Source organism: Acipenser ruthenus, chromosome 22 (assembly GCF_902713425.1).
Source record: "Acipenser ruthenus chromosome 22, fAciRut3.2 maternal haplotype, whole genome shotgun sequence".
In the NCBI taxonomy this organism is placed as follows: Eukaryota; Metazoa; Chordata; class Actinopteri; order Acipenseriformes; family Acipenseridae; genus Acipenser; species Acipenser ruthenus.
This window is the reverse complement of record NC_081210.1, coordinates 7,740,021-7,749,894: the sequence shown is the minus strand read 5'-3', so window position 1 is coordinate 7,749,894 and position 9,874 is coordinate 7,740,021. Positions and strand designations below refer to the sequence as shown.

The following is a 9,874-nucleotide window of genomic DNA, read 5'->3' as shown; positions in this document are numbered from 1 at the left end:
GGCATCAACTGGGTCAGTCTAGTTTGCAATTTCAACTACAATTGGTCCATAATCATGCCCATCAAGCATTGATTGGTTCATGTGTAAATCGTCATTGTCAATCGCTGCTGGTTTCCAATACCAACCGTATTTCTGCATGACGCGTCACCCATCGGGTTACTTAAAAACCCTCATCGGGGGTCTACGCTTTCTTTTACGCTTGGTGTCTTGTGGAGGTAGGTGGTTGTGAAGTTTTAAGTTCCGCAGCTACTTGTGCAGCACTTTTGATAGTAGAATGTAACGTAGAGTACTATACGTCTGTATTAAAAAATATTAAACCTAGAAATGTTTTTTTTTGTTTTTTTTTTTAACTTTTATTTATGTATGTTTTTAAACCTTTATAAAACTGACATTGCGTTGAATGTGTTGATTGTTTAGTCGCACCGTACTTGAAACGGTGGTTAAATCCTTGCATGTAACAAAATCGGGAGATTTTACATTTTGTAGTAACCCTAACACAGTGTGTGAGCAAAGAGGGCTTGTGTAGCCACGTGTGTAGGATGGCCTGTACGCTTCTGGGTTACGGCTGGTATGCATTTTGTAACAACGTTTCACTCGAATGTTCCGAATATAACTGAGTTTATTTTTTTTTTTTATTTTGCTTTTCACAGAGTAAATGTTTTGTATTTTTATATTTGCAGTTTTAGACATTGTCCCTCGTGCTCAACGCCACCAACTCAAAGTCGTCTTGTGTGCGTAAGGGCCTATTGACTATGCAGCGGGAACTGGCTCAACGTGGCTCCAAACCCTTGAGATGCAAGTGGTCCTGACGCTTCTTGGTAAGATTAAGTTATGAATGGCGAAAATCTATATTGCAGCTGGTGTTTGGGTGCTCCAGGTAAATGCCAGCGCAAGGCCGCCACAAGCCACGTGTTTAGTGCTGCTCGTCAGTGATGTTGTTCCACAGTTGTGTATTCGAGTTTCACGACCATGAGAATACTTCACATGCACTACCATCTGAGACGGCAGCGCTATATTAAGAATAGATCATGACTTCTGTATTTTATACGGCTGGGGCGGGCGGGAGATCTGTTTTTGTAAATATGCCTGTCCTTAAATACAATTCTATATTGCTATCTGGTGTACAGGAAATTAAGATATCTAGGGGGTACCGGATTTGACTCGTCCCAAATGAATATCTCGTTTAGTTTCATGCACTGTTGGTTTGCTTTTCTCTCAAGCGTTATTGGTTCAATGTCTAAGCAATGGTTTAAGACCTGTGTTGCTTGTTTTAGCCGTGGTGCCATGCTCCCCTCTGAGTGAAATCCAGCCATTCCAATGGATCGGAGCACTTCAGAGCCCGCAACCGCAACAGGCTGCTTGACGCTTCCAGGGCAGAGGTGAGAACGAAATGGCATGTGGCGCTTTTTTTTTTGTGCATTGAACTGTGATGAGTCTATCCCGAACCTGATCTCTGTTGATGAGACAAATATGGATCTGACTGCTGAGTATGTACAGTGCAATAAATATTTAGCAGATTTCTACAGGATTTACTTAACCAGGATAGACCCCAGATAAGTATCTTGTATACGAGGAGGCTGTGTGGGCCAGTGGCTAAAGAAAAGGGCTTGTAACCAGGAGGTCCCCGGTTCAAATCCCACCTCAGCCACTTGCTCATTGTGTGACCCTGAGCAAGTCACTTAACCTCTTGCGCTCTGTCTTTCGGGTGAGATGTAGTTGTAAGTGACTCTGCAGCTGATGCATAGTTCACACACCCTAGTCTCTAAGTCACCTTGGATAAAGGTGCCTGCTAAATAAACAAATATAAAGGGGTCATGGCAATAAACTCCTTGAAACAGAATTATGCATATTATAGCTTTGGTAGGAACATTGTGTCCCTTTTGAGTTTTAGCTGCTCTTTATTTACAGATGTATTCTTCCTTGCAGGACAAAAAGCTCCACCAGGGAATGAGCTGCAGGCTTGGACCTCTTGAAGTAAGGTGAATGATGTGGAATAACATTGGTTTGCAGTTTGTTGTCCGTGATGTCATCTTTCTACCTACATTGTTTGAGTTTTTCAAAATGAGACGATTCTACAAATCTGAGACAATACATATTTTCAGTTTACTTTTCTTGTGGTCTCGTTCGGTACCCTAATTCCAGAATCTCTTCTTGCAGAGGAAGAATGTGGTCCTTGCTACTCATGAAGCCCACACACCAGGTAATTGCGCTCTAGGCACTAAGTTTTTAAAATCAATAGACCGGTCTACACCAGAGCTATCCAACCCTGGTCCTGGGGACCCCTGTGTCTGGTTTCCATGCCAACTGAGCTCAATTACTTAACTAGACTTCTTTTTTTAATTTGACCATTTTACTTAAACATAGCGGATTTCAAGTTGGCAATAACAATTGTATAAGTAGCTGAGAACAATTAAAGGTAATTAATGAAATTAGTTTTATAGACAGAATTTAATCTATCTATTAAAAAAAAAAAATCTTCCCTCCTCCCCCAAATAGCTGACGTGTTAAACCAGTGTTTGCTTGGCTGGTATAAATGTTAAGTGGAGATTCAAACTTGGGTTAAGATTCAAAACCAAATTATGATGTTTGACTTGCTTATTGCATAGATGTCCTCTTAACTGGTAAAACATTTGTGTGCAAGTTACAGTATTTAAAGATGACATTACTAGACTCTATTTCTAGAAGACCTGTGCCGGTGATGATTTTTAACATTTCTGACACCTCAAATGAGTGCTGCTAATGCAGTAGTTGATTACACTTTTAATCTGAGGCACCTATACCGTTGGTAAATTTAAGGGACACATTTTATAACCTAACCTGTCCCATCAAATGTACATGCTTTTTTTTTGTTTGTTTGTTTTTTAATAGAAGCACCTCCTAGCCCCAAGAATGTATAGAGAAATAGAACTTCATTTGTCTGGCCTGAAGGTTTGCACAGAAAGTCTTGCTTCAGGTTCTATTCACCTTTTCTTTTTTGCTAGAATGGCCCGAGTGACGTGATTTGGTTTCTTCCCCCAAATTTGGTAAGAACACAAAAAAACTTGTCTTTTAAAACCAATGAACTTCCCATCAGAGGTTATTTATATACTCGGTCCTGTCTACGTTCCCTCGAGACTTTCTTTTAGTTAGCCACTGTGGCTAAAGCAACAACATTTTAGCCACAGGAAAAACTTAAGCCACGTAACAATACTGTAAACAAGTTAAACATAATGTTTCACAAGGCAAAGATTTTTTTTTTTTTTTTCACAAATCTACTGCACTTCGTCTATAAACTTCTCCCATTCACTTGCAAATAGATAAGTTAACAGTGGATGAATTTCACAGTATTTAAGCACAAATATAATAGCGTACATTTCAACAGTCACTGTCGAAGCTGAGTACTTATTTTTCCAGAAGTAATGGTCGGGTCTAACAGGGATACAAGGGTATATTTGCGCCGGGCCATGTTAACAAGCCTGATGACATTGTCGTCCAGGCTTTACTGTGAAACTGACTGTAACCAGGGAGGGTGCGAGCGCATTCTATTTGACTGGAGAGTTTAATTATGAAAACGCAAGTGTAAGCAAACAAGTAAAAAAAGATTAGCCTGTCGTCAGACATGTCATGTTAATACAAAATGCATTCATTTACTGCGTATTTGTATTGCATCTCGTCCGGGAAGGGGGACATACGGGCACGTTAAGAGATTCGGCGGGATTTTTTATTTCAGGGGGGCAATGGCGCGGTCTTTGAAACATGCAGAGGGTATGTTTGAAACCATGACTGCTTCACCTCCCTGTCACTATCACGGTCATTTTAGTAGTGTACATGGTTGGTATTACTTAGGCTGCATCTTTTGGAACATGATTCTGAATTGTGCAGTTTTTTTTTTTTGTTTGGATGCCAAGCTTTTTTTAATAAGCCGTGCCGACCGCTGACTTTCTAATTTAGAATTTCTGTCCTCCTGCCAAATGCAATGTGGCATGCATTTTATGTGAAAAAGCTAAAGGGCTTTTACTGGGTGAAATGAAATCAAACTAAACAATCTACTGCTTTAATCTACCAGCACATGTTGAATGTAATCGTGCTGGCAGTCTTGTGCAAGTACATTTTTTTTTTAAAGCCTTCGCCGCCATGGTGAACTTAGTAAAATAGTTGAGCCACAAGGGAAAATGTGTTGCTAGTGGGAACGTAGCCTTTTAATAAGTTATAGCTGTAATATGGATTGGTCTGTAGTAGACCTGAGCCGATGATGATCATTTAACATTTCTGACACCTCGTATGAGTGCTGTTAATGCAGTACTTGATTACGTTTTAACTCTGAGGCTCTAGACTTAATTGTAAAGGTACACCTTTGCAAATTCGGTAGCTAATCTACTTTTTTTTTTTTTTTTTTTTTAAATAGAAATAGCAGAGGAGTTAAACCAGTATCTGCTTGGCTGGTTCAGAAGTTGGGTAAGTGGAGATTTTAAAACTTTTGCTTAAGATTAAAAACCGAATTGATTTGTTTATTTCATAGATATGTGTAACTGGTAAAACATTTGTGTGCAGTACTTGCACCAAGTTGGTTTTTAAAGAAGACATTACTAAATTTTTTTATACAACCTGTGCCGATGATGATTTTAATGTTTCTGACACCTCAAATGAGTGCTGCTAATGCAGTAGTTGATTATACTTTTAATCTGAGGCACCTATACCACTGGTAAAAAATAAGGTACACATTTACAACCTGTCCTATCAAAACTTGTACATGCTAAATGACCCTACTGCAATGCAAACCCTTTATCTAGCACAAGTTACTACAAAGTGCCTTTTCTATTTCTTTTTATAGAAGCACCGCCAAACCCCTAGAATGTATACAGAAATCCTCTCCTAATCTGTACTTTTTATAATCGCTTTGTTTTAAATGGCTTACAACTCTGGGAGATGGTTCTTCCCAATCTGATTTATCTCTAATTGGGATACAGTAATTTCAAATGAATGAAGATTGCTTTTTAGAGCAAAACGGGTTGTGTAGTGCAGTGATTATGCTGTGACTAGGGGAAACCATGTTGCACTCCTTGAAGGATCTGGAGTCTCCTGTGGTTTCTCAGGCTGCAGTTGTAAAGAAAGCTGACTCTGAACATTGCAGGTGCCTTGTGAGAAGATGTGATTTCATTAATGTCGTGCAGGAATAATGTTTACTTGTTAAATGTATGACATTTAATGTGATTCTTTTCATTAAAGTGTGACAATTGGGACAGCCGCTTTTATTCAGGATATTTTTCTCCAGAGGTGTCATGATTTAATAAAGTGGCAGTGTTAAAGGTTTGGAAGTCTTCCTCCAGCTTCTATTCATTCATTTATTTTATTTTTTTTTCTAGGATGGTTCAAAAGCAACATGATATGCCTTCACCCAAATTTGGTAAGAGCACTTCAAAAATCAACTTTCTGGGGGGCTCATGAGTGGCGCATCCAGTAAAAGCACTCGCTAGAGTGCAGGATGCACTCTATAGCCTGGACTTCGAGTTCGAGTCCAGGCTATTCCACAGTCGACCGTGGACGGGAGCTCCCAGGGGGCGGCGCTCAATTGGCCGAGCGTTGCCCGGAGGGACCGTTAGGTCGGCCAGGGTGTCCTCGGCTCACCGCGCACCAGTGACCGCTGTAGTCTGGCCGGGCGCCTGCGGGCTTGCCTGTAAGCTGCCCAGAGCTGCGTTGTCCTCAGACGCTGTAGCTCTGAGGCGGCTGCACGGTGAGTCTGCAGAGTGTAAAGAAACGGGCGGCTGACGGCACACGCTTCGGAGGATAGCGTGTGTTCATCTTCGCCCCTCCCGAGTCAGCGCAGGGGTGGTAGCGGTGAGCTGAGCCTAAAAATAATTGGGCATTTCAATTTGGGGAGAAAATAATAAAACTAATTGGCAACGACAAAAAAAAATCAACTTTCCATCAACTGTGTATAAATATTAAAAATGAGAGCCGATGATTTTGACTTATTTCTGACACCTCGTATGAGTGCTGCTAATGCAGTACTTGATTACACTTTTATTCTGAGGCTTGGCATTGGGTTTAAAAGATTCATTTTGTAACTGTCCATTAATTGCTGAAGCTCCATATAAAGTAGAATTTGCCATTTAAATTGCATCCCTTCTTGCAGGGAAGCTGTGCATCTACTGACCTTCCTGGAACCCTCTGGCCAGAGCAGCGCTTGGATCAGCTGAATGATTCAAATGTTCATATTGTGTGTGTGTGAGCACACCCAAGTTTTGCTTGGTGGGTTTGTACTGACTTTAATAAATCTAATAACCTTGAGGTGTTTTTTTTTTTTTTTTTTTTTTATTCCCCCCCCCCCCCCCCCACAAAAAAACATTTAAGCTTTGACAATGCTCTATTCCTGAAATCCAGGGCTGTTTTAATTAAGTAAATTAACATTTAAGCAGGAACTCCTGCTGTACTTCATTTAAAAATCTGCAGGTCATAAATGTTATTTTCATGTAACTTTATCTAAACTACATAACCCAACTGGAACACTTTAGATTAAAGGAGGTTATATATGCAATCAGAAGGCACCTACATTGGCACTAGGGCAAAGGCACATACCAGTTCTCTTGATTAAATATTGCAGTACTACTTTGGCACCAGAAGAGGGTGGTATTACCTTGTCACACCATATCTTAAAGGGTTTGTCTTACTCTGATGTAAGTGTAGTTTGCTGGATCAATTGCACATAAACATCTCGTTGACTGATTCACTTTGTTAATCCAAAGGGACGCTTAATGCGATACTTTTAGGGTTTTCCCACTGTAGATGCTGTAAATATAGTGTGTTTGAAGTTTTTTGTTTTTATAAAATGGTTGTCTGCAACTTCCAAACAGTCTTACAGAAACACTGTACTACAACTTGTAGATTTTAAAGTAAATTGAGCTTTCATAAGTGGTTCTGTATTTGTACAGTAATGGTTAATGTTTGTTAGACTGCTGCCACTATGTAGCTTGCAGTATGACAATTGTATTTTGAGGCTGGATTTGTAAATGCAATATGCTATGATGTGGGTAAGTATTGTATCCTATGCAATTAACTAATGAGCATTATCGCTTTCACTTAAAGTGCAAACTGGTACAGTACATAGAGGTTGGGTTTGCCTTTAAAAATAAACTTTATATGGGTCCCTGTTTGATATAATGGTTTCAGTGCTTAAATTGAATATAAATGTCCATAAATAATAAATGATACTGGTTTATGGGCTAGGTTTGAGTGGTTCTCTTATCTAGACCCGTATAAAGGTCTGCAGCCTCTATGCTGTGTCTTAAGGTAAGATTTTAATATTCCCCATTTTGAAATTGAGTGCTGCCAAACTATTTCAGCTCTATTTAAGTGACTTCATCTGGCAGTTCAAGTGTTTTGTTTTTTTTTTGCACAGTAATCCACAACCTGTTGTGACATCAATTCATGGTATCTTACATTCTGTGCCACTGTTAAATGTGTCTGCATTCCGGCAGTCTCCATTATCTGGTCCTAAGGCTGAGAATAAAAACACAAATTCTAAAGCGTGTTTAAAGAAAAAAGGGCTGTCTTCCAAGACTAACCTCAATTCTGTATTCACTCAGTTGTGGCATCCATTAACCATGGCTGCTGATTCCACTCAACACGACATTTAAAATTCCAAAGCAAAAAAGCAACCGCTGTCTGTTTAAAACCAAGTCCTGAGCTGTGTGCAGTTGTTCATTCTTTCAGTGCATCTATTAACTGCTGACGATGGCTTTTTGTGTATTACAATATATATATATATATATATATATGCTCTGAATGTGTTACAATAATCCATTAACTGGGGCCATGCCTTTTTTTTTAAAGGATAACAAACACTATACCATACTTCATAGCATTGCATCATGTATATTAATGCAAGGATTTACAGAATTCTACAGCAGTACAGAAAGACCCAGTAATAACAGGGTCCAAAATCTCTTTAAGGAACCAATGTTTTCACATATATAGATTGGTAGCTGTGGGAAAAAAAAAAAACCTCATCATAAAGTCTGTACAATTAATTCCCCCACTGACCCTGTAAATGACAGTGTGTGGACTTTTATTTAAAGGTGTTTTTTGTTTCAACCAATACCTGTGCATTTGTGTTATGTAAAAAGCATTCACTAGATTTACCAATTAACTAGTAACACAAGTCAGAAGACTTTCAATGACTTTACATGTTTTAAAAGTATTTGAGCAACCTTACTTCCATGTATTTACTAATTTGCATGAGTTGCTTCTATTTTACATAAAGCCTGACCACCTGATTTAACAGTGACCTCATTAAACAAGGTCATGTCTCATATATATGTGAAAAATAGATAAGTGGGCTTGGTTTCTGCATATTTGTCCAATAAAATAAATATCAGTCTCTTAACATAGTATTTCACCAATATTATAACCTAGTTAGTTTGCTATAATAAGGGAGAGTGGGGTCTTATTAAGCCAGATTTTTCAGACTTCAGTTCCCTGTATTTTATTGTATGCCGTAATGGGGAAAACCCATCTGGGTTAGTAAGAGTGGCAGTATTTAGATCCGCCACTAATAGATCATTTAAATAGAACCCAGCATTTTTAATATGATTTCTTAGACGTGGATTGTTGTTGCGGCACTTTATTATCACCTAAATTAAGTAATAACATAAATCCCTTATTGCAAGTTTCAATCCACGTCAGAAAAAAAAAAAAAAAAATGGGGAGAAAAAGAAAACCGACCCACGATTACTGTCTCCAGTATACTGGACACTGTATTGATGCTCATTAAAGTTCAGCAATGCAGTGAAGAATTCCAATGTATGTATACCTTTCCTGTCATGTAGCTGGATACAATATATTCTTCATCTTATTGATTCCTTGCTTCTCCCATTGCATCTACTGATAAATATTTAAACCTTTTAGACTGAAAGCTTTGTTTGAGGAAAGTCATTAGGTTACAACCTTATTCTATTCCTAAAAACCAATAAAAAGTATTTACTGAAATGTTGTGCACAGTGCTAGCTGGAAAGGAAGGTGATTTCTTGGTGTTGAGGTAAAGTGATATGTTTGCAGGGCTTGTTTGAACTGCATGGCCAGGGGTACATATTGTTGCAGCGAGCAGTAAATCAGATGAGCTCTCTAGCTCACAGGTTTGCATATTCGTCTTATGCAAATACAACATTTCCATGCTGTCTGAAATCCTAATCCACAGAAAGGAACTCCTGAAGCATCTGGAATCAAAAACATGGAAAACAAGTTTTAAAACATGAGCTCGCCTTTACAATAGTACTAGGGAATAGCATTGCAAAGCATAGCATTATCATGGTATTTATAGCATTAAAGCACAGCTACAGACTTTATGGCACCATAGAGATATCTTATTTAATCATAGTATATAATGCAGTTTAAAAAAATGCAATTATGTGTTTATAAATAAAATTCAACCAAGAGACGATAGGGTGTAATCGATTGATCTTAACAGTGTTAAACCTTAATACTGTCATCACTGAAAAAAAAAAAAACACTTCTAACAGCGCATATGAGTTTATTTAGTATATTTCTTTCTGTAACAACATAGACAACATCAAGAAATATTTATTTTTTATTGATTGTAATACCGGTGGTATTAAGATACTGTTTAGATTAATTTAATAAACCCCCATATATTTTTGTGTTAAATATAAACGATTAGACTTGTCTTCTAAAGACAAGTTTTATAATTAAGTTTTAGTACTACTGAATTATCTATTCAAATCTCAGGGGACAAGTTAACCTGTGACTGAAAAATCACAATGGCACATTGCCATTCATAGCTTTTTGTATTGGGACTGCATACACAATCCAGGTCTCAGGAAAGGAGCCTAGCAACAGAGATGAAAAAATACAAGTTAAGATGTCACAAATGAAATGTGTC

At 38.3% G+C, this 9,874-nt stretch overlaps 1 long non-coding RNA gene, 6 other non-coding genes and 1 pseudogene across 8 annotated transcripts; all 8 read left to right on the top strand.

Annotated features, from left to right (window-relative positions):
• The first annotated feature begins 100 nt into the window (after positions 1 to 100).
• On the top strand, positions 101 to 6,267 carry LOC117431334 (uncharacterized). 2 transcript variants are annotated; one of them, XR_004548666.3, is made up of 9 exons: positions 101 to 215; positions 681 to 818; positions 1,275 to 1,379; positions 1,927 to 1,979; positions 2,158 to 2,200; positions 2,982 to 3,023; positions 4,385 to 4,434; positions 5,343 to 5,383; positions 6,113 to 6,267. It is a non-coding gene; the product is annotated as an uncharacterized LOC117431334 (long non-coding RNA). The 2 variants fall into 2 exon arrangements; XR_004548665.3 differs by having other exon boundaries at positions 103 to 215; positions 1,927 to 1,974.
• LOC117431840 (small nucleolar RNA Z195/SNORD33/SNORD32 family) lies at positions 923 to 1,006 on the top strand. The gene has a single exon (XR_004548719.1). It is a non-coding gene; the product is annotated as a small nucleolar RNA Z195/SNORD33/SNORD32 family (small nucleolar RNA).
• LOC117431846 (small nucleolar RNA SNORD50) lies at positions 1,422 to 1,490 on the top strand (annotated as a pseudogene).
• LOC117431841 (small nucleolar RNA SNORD34) lies at positions 2,013 to 2,091 on the top strand. The gene has a single exon (XR_004548720.1). It is a non-coding gene; the product is annotated as a small nucleolar RNA SNORD34 (small nucleolar RNA).
• On the top strand, positions 2,691 to 2,774 carry LOC117431844 (small nucleolar RNA SNORD60). Its single transcript, XR_004548723.1, has one exon. It is a non-coding gene; the product is annotated as a small nucleolar RNA SNORD60 (small nucleolar RNA).
• On the top strand, positions 4,224 to 4,308 carry LOC117431843 (small nucleolar RNA SNORD60). Its single transcript, XR_004548722.2, has one exon. It is a non-coding gene; the product is annotated as a small nucleolar RNA SNORD60 (small nucleolar RNA).
• Positions 4,588 to 4,670, top strand: LOC117431845 (small nucleolar RNA SNORD60). The gene has a single exon (XR_004548724.3). It is a non-coding gene; the product is annotated as a small nucleolar RNA SNORD60 (small nucleolar RNA).
• LOC117431842 (small nucleolar RNA SNORD60) lies at positions 5,933 to 6,014 on the top strand. Its single transcript, XR_004548721.2, has one exon. It is a non-coding gene; the product is annotated as a small nucleolar RNA SNORD60 (small nucleolar RNA).
• Positions 6,268 to 9,874: the final 3,607 nt, after the last annotated feature.